The sequence below is a fragment of the Fukomys damarensis genome, unplaced genomic scaffold (assembly GCF_012274545.1).
Source record: "Fukomys damarensis isolate Sample0158 unplaced genomic scaffold, DMR_v1.0_HiC HiC_scaffold_27, whole genome shotgun sequence".
NCBI classification, from domain to species: domain Eukaryota; kingdom Metazoa; phylum Chordata; class Mammalia; order Rodentia; family Bathyergidae; genus Fukomys; species Fukomys damarensis.
The window spans coordinates 18,996,992-19,010,369 of record NW_022900939.1 but is presented as its reverse complement, the minus strand read 5'-3'; the positions used below and the strand labels follow the sequence as shown (position 1 = coordinate 19,010,369).

The 13,378-nt window shown below is 53.4% G+C and overlaps 1 protein-coding gene across 12 annotated transcripts in view; it reads right to left on the bottom strand.

Annotated features, from left to right (window-relative positions):
* The window catches only part of Shank2 (SH3 and multiple ankyrin repeat domains 2), a 511,573-nt gene that overhangs the window by 272,042 nt on the left and 226,153 nt on the right, over window positions 1-13,378 (bottom strand). The gene's annotated exons all lie outside the window — the stretch shown is intronic.

Below are 13,378 nucleotides of genomic sequence, written 5' to 3'. Positions count from 1 at the left end.
AGGTCATATCAGCCAAACAACTGACATCATTTCCCACTGACCTCACAGGGCTCGTTAGCCATTTGAAAGCCACCCGGGGGGACATTCACCCCACCCCCAATGCCTTGTCATAGAACTGGGTCAAAGCCATTTCTAAGACATGCACTAGGGAGCCACTCTGCCTTCCAAGATGCCACTGATGAAACTACACACAGCTCACAACTTCTTGGGAAATCAGGGCAAGGGTCAACAGCTCCCCGGGGATCCTGGCTATGTGGCACACGCTGTCACCCATGAGGACACATTGCTGCCTGACCCACCTGGGAGGAGCTAAAGATGTGCCTGCCTCCCAGGTAGGGCAGACTGGCTATGGGTCTTTAAGATGGGAGAGAAGGCGGTTCTAGGACACTGTGATGTGCTGGCCAGAGGTCCGGCTGCCTGCCCTGCTTTGGCTATTGCTGGGAGGCTGGGCCGGTGAGGCCACACTGTCAGCAGTTCCTCTCCAGAGGCAGGGGACCCGGCCAGTCACATGCCCAGCCATGTGGACCAGGGAAGTCACCAGAGCTCAGGGAACTCTCTGGGAGACCCAGGGATGCTCACGCTTGCTCCATCTGTCCACAGTCGATATCTTCCAGAAGCACAGAGCCTCATCCAAGCCAAGTTCCCCTGCCAGGCACTGCTGTCTTTACTGCTGGCGCTGGGGGGAGAGCATGTATGCTCCTGGGTGGCTGCAGCCTGAAAGTAACAATGCTCCTGTACTCTGGGTAGAGGTTGGGAGGTGCGGGTGCTGACCTTAGATGGAAGGTGTGGGGAAGAAGACTAGGGTCCATGTGACATCCTACATGTTTTCCAACTTGACCCAGCAGGAAACACACTGGAACCCTCTTCCCCAAACTGGGGCCTCTGCCCTCAGACACACTCAAGGACCAAGAGAAGGACCCTACCCCATCAAGCCAGAGCAGAACCAGAAACCCCAAAGAGCAAAAACACAGCAGCCCAGGTGCAAAGTCCTTAGTTGCCACTGTTTCCACCGAATGCATATGAAGCAGCTAGCCCTCTGGGTGTATTTACCCACAAGCAGGACCAGAGCTGGGAAACAAATGGGGCTAGGGCTGTCCAGGAGGAAGAGAAGGGAGCAGCCCCAGGATGAGCAGTGTCCCCAGGAATACTGCTTGTGGCCTCTGTTCTGCACTCCCTGTCCCACCCAACTCCAGCCCTGCAGCTGACATCCCACAGGGTGTGAAACGAGAAGCTGTGGAGGACCAGGGGCACTGGGGTGTAGGACACAGAAGACCCTGCTTTCTTTTCAGATGGCACGGGGCAGGCCAGGGACAGGACATAAGATGACAGGAGGAGCCCAGGCACCCCCTTGCCAAAGGAGTTCTTGATTCAGACACCTACCATTATTTTAATAAGCAGATGACTTTTCCAAGCCATACTTAAGGGGAGCTGAGAAAACAACTCACAAAGACCAAGAGCAAGGCCTACTGAGTGCTTGGCCTGAGTAGGCTCCACCACATGGGTCTTGTGGTCAACCCCAAAGAGTCCTGCAGGGCAGTGGGCCATTTCTGACACTGCCCTGCTGCCCCTGTAGTAGGCATGATGTCCTTGAATACCCCCAGTGACAGGGGGCTTATGACTGGTGCACAGTGGTTCTCATTGTCAGAGGCAGCCAAAGGGCCCATACCCTGGTGGAGGTGTCGTTTCTGGGACACAGGCAGGACTCTCCTCCCTGGCTTCAGATGACAGGTCTGTGCTCACCACTCTCCTCTTTCCCAGCAGATACAGACCACTGACTGCTATGAGTAAGTCGTGCCACTCAAAAGTGTGGCACAAGGAAGCCATCTGGGTCCTTCAGGGCATTTTCCATTCTGGGTTTGCTTGGCTCTCCTTGTCTGTGGGAACAGTCACCTGCTATATCAGCATTTACCACATAGCCATTTCACAGGCTTCCTGTGTGGCTGGGGGAGAATCTGCTCTGCAGGAACTAGCATCACATATAAGCCTTTGCAGTCTGCCCCATGCTGCCATGACCCCTGCACTCGGGGTCCCGTTAGGAGAGAGGCTCAGGCTGCCCCTGCCACTGGCACAAGCTCATCTACACCAGCTCAAGCCCTTTAGCCTCTGGATCACAGTGTTGACCCAGGTGCTTGGGAAAGGTGGGGCAGTAAAGGCAGAAGCAGGGACTGAGCCTCCTACAATCCTAGGAATCAAAAAACACCATCTCTAAGGAGACTGGGCACAGATGAGCTAGGGTTAAAAATGAAAATCGAGACAAAGATGGAAGATGACATCTAAAAGCCTGCTTCTCCTTGAGCCTCCCCCTTTTCCCAGAGCAATTCAACCTCTCCTGGGATCTGGGATTTCTGAAGTGTTCCTTTGGCACCCCAGGCGTGGCTCCCCAAGACTGGTCTCAGGGCTCTCTGGGTGACACTGCTGAGTTCAGAGGAGCTGGGTGAGCTTCCCGGTCTGGACCTCCCTGCCTCATGACCACAGGTGCAAGGATATTAGGGCCCACGTGCCAAAGATGCTGAGATTTTCTCCCACCATCTCGAGACCCCTCATCCTGCACAGGGCCACAGGGGACCTAAGGTGGCCTTGGAGGTGCAGGCTGGCCACATTCCTACTGAGGGTGGATGAGGTTCCGTGTCACATGAACTCATTCCCAATGACAGAAATGGGCACGGGCAGAGGAGTAGACAGCAGAAAGTCAGAGTCTCAGAGTTTGGCGATGGAGCCCATCATTTGCCTGTCACTCAAAAGGGCAGGTAAGTGCCTTTTGGGCTGGGGATTATTCAGTGTCCATGGATACATAATAAAGCAGGAAGAAAAGATTAGATGGAAACTCCAAATCAGTTTCCAAGAAGGAAGAAGGTGATCCCAAAGCGAACCCCAAAGCATCAGTCTCCTAGCCCAGTCCTACAGCCGCCAGCTCAACCCCCCTTCACCCCTTGGTCACTTTTATGCTCACCCTTCACCTCCAGGGCTTCGGACCTCCCAGTCCCTGGAAACGGAGTGGCTACCGCCTGCACCCCTGACCTATCTCAACACAGAACTTCCCTCTCAAGCCTGCGCACTCAGAAAGCCCCTCATTTTCCATGTCTTTTGACAACTGCCTGACAACAAGCTGAAAATAATTTTGGTTCTTGTATAAAAAAAGGCTCTTAGCACATCAGACATTCCGAGGGCTCTGAAGTCCTGGCAGGGAGGACACGCCAGGTGTTACAAACATGCCTGTGAGACTTAGATATGCCGATGGGTCTTAGAAGAAAAACTGTCCATGAACATTACAAACTATGAGAAGCTGAGGCAAGAGGATCACAAGTTCAAGCTCAACCTGGGCAATTTAGTGACTTAGTGAGACTCTACCTCAAAATAAAAAAAAAAAAAAACTTTATAAAAGAGGAGGGTACATAGCTCCGTGTGGTACCTGGGTTCCTTCCCTGGTACCACACACACACACACAAAAGACGATAAGCCCATCTTCCTTTGCCCTGGCTTCAGTGAGTATGTGGGAGCCAAGTCATTTGCATTCAGGCACTAACTGTGCTGCGTGTCCTACACAGCTGTGGGCTGGCTGGTGAGGCCACGCTGACTCTGTTTTCCCCTCTGTCAAATTGGAATAACAAAGCTGATTTCCAGCACGGTTGTGTGGTCACCTGACAGTATGTTTACAGTACAGAAGGGAGGGACAGTGCACACAGCACAAGTGCACATCAGAGTGGGGTTGCCCAAGGTGTGGCAGGACAGGGTGGGAGGGTCCCCCAGCTCTGTAACCTTGGAAAAGTCACACAGAGTGCCTCTGTTCCCTTATCTGTAAAAGGCGGATGTCAGTGGGGCCACTGGATGAGAGGGTGATAAGGACGGAGAAGGATAATATGTGTAGCAGGGCCTGGACTGTAGGGTGTCAGCAATTACTAAATAAACACATTTAATTTTAAAAGTCTGCAAGTGGCTAGAGAGCAGGGCCCTCTCCCCTACCCCTTCAGACTGGCCAAATGCACTTATCTCTCGGGTGCCACCTCCTGTGAAAGTCTCCCTGATTGACCCAGAATTGGAGGGACCCCTTCTCAAAGCCCCATGGCAGCCACTAGATTTCTCTCCATGCCAGGAGACTCCTAGCTGCGCACAGGCTCCATTCACGCTGCTCCTCTCTAGTCTGCAAAATTAGGGGCAGGGCTCCCTCGCACCCTGGGAATGAGTGAATGAGTGAACGAAGACAGAGTTGTGTATTTAGCTTCTATTTCCCAGTGGCCCTTGCCACTTCTGCACATTTCAGCTGTGCTTAAAATTACTGGAGCTTAGAAGCCACCTTACCTGTATGCTCCAACCCAGGCCAGGGTCACACACATACCAAACAGGGCTGGTGCTGACCCAGGGCCCTGGCGGCTTAGCCTAGGAAATGGGAAGGCCGCGGGCAGGGCTCCTGGGCTGTTTGCCCCCTGGCAGGAGCCCTGGTGTCCTCAGCATCCTTGCCATGTCTGTGAGCTCCCGAACCCCAGGCCTCCTGGCTAGGAAACCGGGCACACATTCAGCTTCCCCTGTGCTGGGGCCACTGTGTTACACCTGCACCTCGATGCAGGAGGCACCAGGGAGGAAGTGGTCAGCAGAGAACTGGCTCTGAAGCAGTGTCCCCTGGTATCCCTGCCTCTGTCTGCCTGCCACATTTCTGATGCGCAGGTGTGGCTGGACACCTAGGCTGGTCACAGGGTCCCCAGGCCAGGCTCTGGCTCTGGCTCTCTTGGGTGCCCTGTGACACCTGGCACCCTTTGAGGCCTCCCCTTTCCTACTTCAACAGGCCCACCCAGCAGGGACTCTTGGTTCCAAGCAAGACTGGCTGATAAAGCAGAAGGAAGGCAGGCCCTCAGCCTGTTTTTAACTTCAGCTCCCAAAGGCCCATGGGGTCTGAGAGGAAGACTCGAAGCTCCAAAGGTCTCACTAGCTCTGGCCTCCAATTTCAGAAGTAAAAACTAGATTCTGAGACAGGGAGAGTACACAGGAGCCTCAGCAGCAGGGTGACCTGGGGCACAAGGTGGCTGGACTCAGTAGGTGTGGGGCAGGTAGGGGCTACAGCCAGATTCTTCCAGCCTAGCCCCCACCAAGTCCAAAATAGCAGACCTTGCTTCTCTTGCTCGTAGCTCTACATAACTGCAATTTAAATATTAGTAGGCAACATTTCTCCATCTCACAATAATTGTGAAATGAATCATACTTATAAATAACACCAGATATAAAAAGGCATCTCTGCAATAATGCGGGGTTATCTTTGCACAAAGAGGTAGGTGTCTGCGGCATTTGTAATGCTCTCATCGGCTGAAGCCACAGAGGGAGGCTCTGCTCCTGCAGGATCTCCAGGGGCCCTGAAAGCGGGGAGAGTGGCACTGAAGCTCGACTTTCAAAATCTCCTGGGGTCCGTGTTGGACAGGGTGCTGATGGAGCCTGGGTTTGGAAATCAACTTGGGAAGGTTCCACTCACCAGTTTCCTGACACAGAACTGGACGATATGTCTGAGACCGTCGCCAATGCAGGCACTTTGGGAGCTGCCACTGAGGCGGCCACAAGAGAGAGGGGAGGGGTGCCTGAGACACGTTCTGGGAGGATTGCAGACTTGAAGAGTTGCCCTGGCAATAAGAGAGGGAGGGAGCAAGTGGCTATAATAGCTTCAGGGGGGTAGCTCTTCTGAGGGTTGGGTGACCAAGGGTGTCTTACATCTTCTACAGGGGAAACTGAGGCTCATGTACCGACCCAAGGCACTTAAACCCTGCTCATCCAGGAAGCAGACCCAGGGGCACTGGGATATGATGTGAAGTGGGCCAGAGATTCCTGGTGGATCCTAGTGCCCTACGGGGACAGTTCTCCGGGAAGCAGAAAGGGGAGGGTCAGGCATGTGGCAGCTAGGCAGCACCTCCACTGGCTTTCATGGGGCTGCCCCAGCTATGCCTTTACACAGTTCCTCACCAGACAAGCACAGCAATGGTGCTGGGCATTAAGTGCTTCCTGGGCGCTGTGCTCATGCTCAGTGCACTTTGTCAAAGGCCACACCTTTGGCATCACGATGCCCTGGACTAGTGTTGTGCTGGTTGGGGGAACAAAGAAAGAGCTGGCTGCACGAACCCAGGTGGGGCGAGAGTGAGCCTGGTTTCCCTGGTGGACAGCAGCACAGGGCTGGGAGCAGCAAGGACAATGATGGCCACTCCTCGGAGCCCAGCTGAGCAGCTGTGGAGCAGGGAGGGAGGGCTGGCCACCTGCACACCAGCTTAAGTGTCTCGGGGAGGGGTCCTCAGCTTCTTAATGGGAACTGGCTCTAGCCCTTCCTGCCCATACTGAGACCACCTGGGTTTAAAGGTGACCTTGAAAGTTCATAGGCGGGGCCCACTATCTTTGGGATTGAATCTCACCCAAGGGCCTGGCTGTGATGCCTCTGTGTCCCAGGGCCTGGTGGACTTGAGGGCATGTTTAATCCGTAGCTCCCTCCCTTGGACACACAGCTACCACTTCTGGCCATGCCCTGGGGACAGCCATCCATGCTTACCGCTCTGCCCAGTTACTTAGCCCCCAAGGCTGGTGGGGACCACCTCTTCCTGAAGCTGTCCTGGGTATACAAGGTGTCCACTGTTCTCTTCCTAGACCACAATCTCAGGACCGAGCCAGTGTCCTCTTGCTTCAGGCCCATTTTTCTCCCCAGATATACTCAGGCCCATTTCTGTGCTCTCAAGGGCAGCTCTTGATCAAGGAGACAGGTGATCACTTGATGGATTACAGTATGATGCAGGTTTGCCACCCTCTGCCTGGGGCAGAAGACCCCACCTATTCTGCTCCTCAGCCCTGCTCTGAACTTCTGCTGCAGAAGCCCCTCAGCCCAAATGGCAGGACACCCAACGGTCCCCCGCGGACCTCAGTTGACAAAGATGGCCGTGCCCAGGGATCATGGATTAACTGGACCTCTTCCCTCAGAAGTCAGCCCTGGTGCATGCTGCTCTGTAGCTTGCTATGAGATGAATCAGAAGTCTGCGGCTAGAAGATGGGTTTCCTGATTCAGTCTCTGACCTAGGAAGGACTCTGGAACTTAGTCTCCTCATCTGAAGAGTGGGAAAACAGATGGTGGCCTGGGCAACTTAGGAAAGTTGTCCCAAAACAAGCAATTAAAAACAAAATCTTTTGGCTAAGGATCTAGCTCAGTGGTCCAGCATAAACAAGGCTCTGGATTTAATCCCAAGTACTGAAAAAAAAAAATAAAAAGGGAAAGAGTGTCTGTTCCTAGAACTCCTCCCTCCATGAACACTCCCTCCCCACAACTGGAGACTTCTAGAAGACGAGGGGCAGGGGGTGACCCACACACTCATCCATGCTCAGGATACAACTTTCAAGACCCAGCACAAGTGGGAGCTAACACATGCATGTTCCAGTTATTTTAAGCCCTTGGCTGCCCACGTCAATATCTGTGTTGTCTGTGACTGTAGTTCTATTAAATTGTGGTTCTTGGGCTACATGTTGCATTTTCCTTCTTTGCATATCTAGTAATTTCTGATTCCGTACTGACATTGTGTTTGAGATTTTGCAAAGCCCCGGGGTTCTGTTATCTTCCTCAGAAGCATGTTTTTCTACTAGGGAGTAAAATCATTGGTTGAACATTCTGTCCAGTGAAGGCTTTTCTGAAAGAGTGTTAGTTGGGTCCTGCAATGTGTTTCTGACTCTCAGGGCCCTTCTGGGGCTTCTAGACAAAGCCCAAGGTAATTGCCAAATTCCCCAAACATGGCAGGATTCAACCCCACCAGAGTGGGGGACCATATGGAGCGAATCTTGGCTCTTTTTGACTAAAATTGCTATTTTGTACAGGGCTGTGGACTCTCACCTTGTGCGTGCCAGCTCAGGAATCTGTAAAGGATTTGGGGGGGATTCATTTGTAGATTTTGGGGTGCTCTTCTTTCTAGACCTACTACCCCACACTGAGCCACTAAGACAGCCCTGACCCAAAGCTCCAATCTCATATAAGGTCCCAATAAGGTCCCACTTTCTGCTAGGGGAAGCCCCAATACATGTGGGTCTCATCTGCCCTGTCAAGGGTCCCAGTACCTCTGCTCTTAGAGGCCTGGCAAAGCCTACGTGCACTTGTTGGTATTTATATAGATTTTGTCTGGAGGGTTTGTCCCTGTTCTCAACGGGAGCTTATCAGACACAAGCTACTCTGATTTTGACAGATAGTGGAAGTTCTGGGCTCATCATAAATATCAGTATATTTAATATACTTGTATATATTGCATCAAGAAGTGGAGGCAGCAACTCAGCAGGCTTTTTCATCCTAGATGAAAGTGGGAGAGAGAGAGCAGTTATAAAAAGGGGCTCCAGATCCAGGAATGATGGGGTTGAAAGTGTCTTCGCTCCTCACTCAATGACTCAGCTCCAAGTAGGATCTGAGAAGGGCTGGGTCTGGGCCATGGTCTTGCCCACTCTCTCCCCAAAGTACATAGCTGTCTGCAGCTTGCAACCCACCCCATCCTGGGCAACACATGCTCCTCTTGCAGAGGTGCGAGTGCGTCCCAGCAGAGAGGAGGCCGGATGCTCCTTGACCACAGACCATGTAAGTGGAAAAGTCTGAAACAGGATGGGGCAGCCTTCCTGGGCCTCAGCTCCCAGTGCCAGGGCTTTCTACAGCCCATCAGGAAGGACTGCAGCCAGGCAGGCAGTTTATTTCAACACAAGAACCCAACTTGGGATTTTGAGGATATCAGGAGGCTAAAAGTGAGGGCGGGTTGAAGGGGAAGCCCTGGATGTTCAGATCAGCCTGTCAGCAAGTGGGAAATCATACGATATCAGGACACCCCAGAACACAGAGTGCTCTGAACACACTCTGCTCATCACCTCCTCGGTGGATCCAAACGCAGACTTGTATTTCAGGAGCTAATTAAGGCTCTGTGACTGATTTAACCTTCAAGTCAATCCCTTCCAGGACCAAGCTGGTAGCATAGTTAATATTAGCATTGGAAAGCCCCAAAGCCAAGGAAGAAAGGGAGCATGGAGGAAAGGAGCTCAGGGAGAGGGGGCAGCACATGTCGGGAGGGCTGGTCACAGCCACGCAGCCTTGAAACTGAAGGCAGGGAGGTAAGGACCCATCGGCTGCCCCTGGCCACAGGGTGACCTGTGAGCCACCACCTGGCATGATCAGGGTGGAGACTGCGGCAGTGTGGTCATCACTGTGGCACCAACTCCAGGCTCCTGGTCACAGCTCTGCAGGGCTGTGCTGGCCACATGTTGACAACCACCTCAATGTTAAGCCACAGGAGTGTCCTGGCAATGTGACAGGAGAGCTACTGGGGGCCTCATGGCTCTTTTGGAACTCCTATGCATTGCATAGCATGAAAGTGGAGGTGCTGAAAGGCAAACTGAGGGGCACCTGTGTGCACGTGAGGCTCCCCTGGCTTGGCTGGGAGTCCTGTCTAGCCCGGACCTCAGCTTCCCCATATGCCAAGCGGGGGGTGGTATGTCCTTTGCAAGTCCTTCAGGTTGCAACATCTGAAGATCCCGCCAGCTCAGTGGAGCACCCTGGTCTGAGAGGAGCCCCTGACCAGGCAGTGGGCCCTATGAGCTGAGCAGCAGGATTCTAGGGACTGTGTGTCTGGTACTGGAAAGGAGACCTCTGCTGTCTCCCTCTGAGCTGACCCACAAGTTAAAGTGTGCACAAGGGTGATCCCCTGTGACTGGAGGCCAAGAGCCCCAAGACCTTTGCTGTTTCCAGGCCAGGGCTGTTCCTGCAGGGGAGTCAGGAAAGTTGGGATCAGGTGGCCCCAGTGACATGGCTTCCTGCCCAGTGCTGAGGATAGGGGCTAGGAGCCATGTGGAGCGTCTTGTGCCATGGCACCCAGCACCGGGCACTTCTGGGGGACTCTGCTCAGGCCACCCAACCAACGGGATGCAATGCTTGTCACTGGGATGGAGTAAGACTGTCCCCAGAAGACTAGATACAGAAATGAAGTAGCAACAAAAGCTACTGGCCGTAGATAGCAACAGCCACATTGCTGACATCTCCCCCTTGTCCCCATGGTCCCATGGAGCAAGTGTTTTCTCCATTATGCATGGAGGATCCAAGGCCCAGAATGGTTCAGTAACTCACCAGAGGGCACACAGCCAGGCCATAGGGGCTGAGTATGCGCCTGGGCTCTGCCTTTGCCCGTCACTGAACTAGCTGCCGACACTAAAACCCAAGCCCTGTAATGCCACGGTTCAGAGGGTCTGGAATTCTGGCCCCTCTGGGTGCCTCAGAGCCTTTCACAGTCTGTCCTTTCCTCTCTCCACCTTCCATGTACACAGGCGCGAAGACAATGGTCCAATTTCCCACCTCTCACGTGGGCCCAAATGCATGGTTCCATGTCTTATCTATGGTATTTTCCCACCCTGAACCTGACCCTGACCATTTGTGCCTGCTTAAGGTGGCTCCCAACCTTCTCCAAGTCTTAGCCAGCCACAGACCTGGCAGTGCCATGGTGCCAACCTACCCCAAACTGCCCTTTCTAGTCAGAAAGTTGAACACCCTCCCCTCGAGAGAGGGCCTCAGGGGACCGCAGCCCTCATTGCTGGGACACCTGGTCCTCTGTGTGTCTCCTTCCCTCAGCCTTGGGCTCTTGTTGGACACAGCAGGACCTAGCTTGTTCCTGCATCCCAAGGGCCCCGTCATCTGCCTGAGTGCCACTGCTGCTCCTGCTTGGCCAGATCACCAGAGGTACAAGCACGATGTTGGCTGATAATTGTATGGCCCTTGACAACACAAGGTATTCATTAGAATATATAGAAAAATCTCATTATGTTATAAAAGTGTTTCTTTTCGGTGAAATTAAAGGATGGTTTTGCCTCTAGTTGATTTGGGGCCAAAAAATGAGCTGCAAAGAGAGAGCTATCCAGGAAATGAAGTATATCCCTAGCCCTGGGGCAGCTCAGGCAGTCACCAGACTTTTCCAAGGCATTGCAGTGACCTCAAGGAGGTCGCATTCTGGACCTTGGAGGCCCATGGCCACTGCAGGCACTGCAGTCTGCCGGTCCTGGTCTGCTCTGTGTCAAGAATTAGCTGTGTACCTTGGGCATTTTGCACAGTCTCTCTGGACTCTGTCTCCCAACAGGTAAATGGTGCTCTAGTGCGTCCCTTGCACTTGTCCTTAGGAGGCCCTCAGCATAAGATCAGCAGAGAACCAGGCACAGGGACGGAGTCTGTAGCCCAGCAACCTCCCCCCACCGCTAACTCCTGCCCCTTGGCTTGGTATGGGTTGCAAAGCACATAGGCCTTTGTTTTAAGGGACCTGCTCCTTCACACAGCTGATCTGGTGCCCAGGGAGAAGCCAAGCACTGCTCCAAAGAGGAAGGAAACCCCTCCGGAGACCCATGGGGGGTAGCAGAAGTGCTCCTCTGCCTGAAGGCCCAAGAGCCAGCAGAGGGTAAGCTCTCTCCATGAGATGCTGGCCCAACCAGAAGGAGCATCCTGCAGGTTGTCCTGTAAGGAAGGCTGTGCCACTGGGAGACACTGTGCAAACACACCCAGGAGGGCATCTCCTTGAAAGGGGGAGTCTTCAGAACTTATCATGGCCCTGTCTGTACATCTGTCCACATAGGACAGGTCAGGGGGGAATAATGGATTGCTTTGAAGTCAGGGCAGAACCAGGTCCCCATGTGGGGTCCTGATTCCTTTGCACCGGCTGTGGGGAGAGGGCACTGGTGGTGAAGGGCACCGTCACCACCCAGAGCCATGAGGTCACCATCTCTTTCTGATGGGTGGCTGAAGGGGGCAGGCAAGTATCTGTGTTCATTTCCCCCCAGTCTCCCTTCAGTGTCCCACTTTACATCCAGATCTCTGAGAACAAACAGCTACAGGCCTGCACTGCACAGGCTCAGTGGGCCTGGTGGCTATTCTCTGATGTCACGAGGGTCTGTCCCTATTTGCCTGCACCCCTTCCCGGAGCCTCAGGCTCCCCACAGCCGGCCTGCTCCATGGCGAGAGTTACCTGTGCTCCAAGGAACACACAGTGGGGCAGGAGGAGGAGGGGCTGCATGAACAGGGTAAAAGCAGCCATCCGTCCCTCGAGGGAGGCTGGGGAGGCCTTTGAGGAGAAGGAAAACTAGCAAGTTTCCATGGCCTTTGGAGGGTTTACGAGATGTTAAGAACTGAATTCTGTCACCCTGCAAGTTCATATTTTTCAAGTGACTTCCAATGTCATTTACAAAAAGGGCTTTTGTAGAAGTAATTAAATTCAAATGAGGTCCTTGGGGTGGGCTGAAATCCAATCTGACTGGTGTCTTTACATGAGGAGGCCAGGACACAGTCACACAACACAGACAACCCCGGAGGACATAGGGAGGCGACACCATCTGCAAGCCAAGGAGCGAGGCCTCGCAGAAACCAGTCCTGGGAGACCTTGACCTTGGACTTCTGGATCGCAGGACAGGGGCTGGTGACTATCTGCTGCCGAAACCGCCTGGCTGTGTAGCTTCGTCGGGCGCCCTGGCCCACTGACAGTGCTCAGAAACTCCCTCAGCGCCACGATTCTCTTCTCAGAGAGAACTCTGCAGCATCGGGGTGTGCGGCTCACGTGGGGAGTTCCCAGATCCCACTGGCACCGTATTCTGAGGTCCAGCAATCCAGCAATCCAGCACCTTGGGTGAATGGCTGCACCACAGTCACCCCCCCCAGCCTGGAGACCCCCTAGTGCACTCTCCTCCTCCAGTGCCTGACATATATGTGCACTCCAATTTACACACCCAGGCCCCCCCATGGCCCTCACCGTCCGCAGCTGGCCTCCTCCACTCTCCCGACACAAGGAGCCTTCTAGCGCTGCTGCTCTCCTGACGGAAGGTGCCTCTGCCACCACCGCTCAACTCATTAATACTCTGCTTAAAAAGAGCCCAACCTGCCGAGTGCCCCACTTTCCTAACTGGGTCAGCAGAGCAGTCCCTCGAAGAGCAGTCCAGCCGCCCGCTTCTGCCTGACACAGCAGCATGCTCATTTACTTCAGGGGTGGGGGATGAACACTGCTCCCTCTAAAGTGAGGTTTGCTGAGACTCTCTTTGGCACTTGCTTTGTTAAAAATGCTGCCCGACTTCCCTGTGCCCGGGTGCCTCTCTTCTTTGATTTGTTTATACACCCGCAGGGGAGCTGCCGGGTCAAAGGCCAGAGCAATTTATGCTTTGAACACTTGGCAAATTGTTTTTCCTAAAGCAGGAAATGACCAAGCCACCAAAGCAAAATTTCCCTTAAAATTCTTTTCGAAAGTGGGAAATAAAGGATGTGTATCAACCAGAGAACAACAAACTTAGAAAAGCCACAACCATCAGCTCACTAACAAGAGCGCATTATGCTGTAGTGGATTATTAGGCCAGATAATTCCACTCTGAAGGACACTCCCCAAACAGCAGTTTTTCT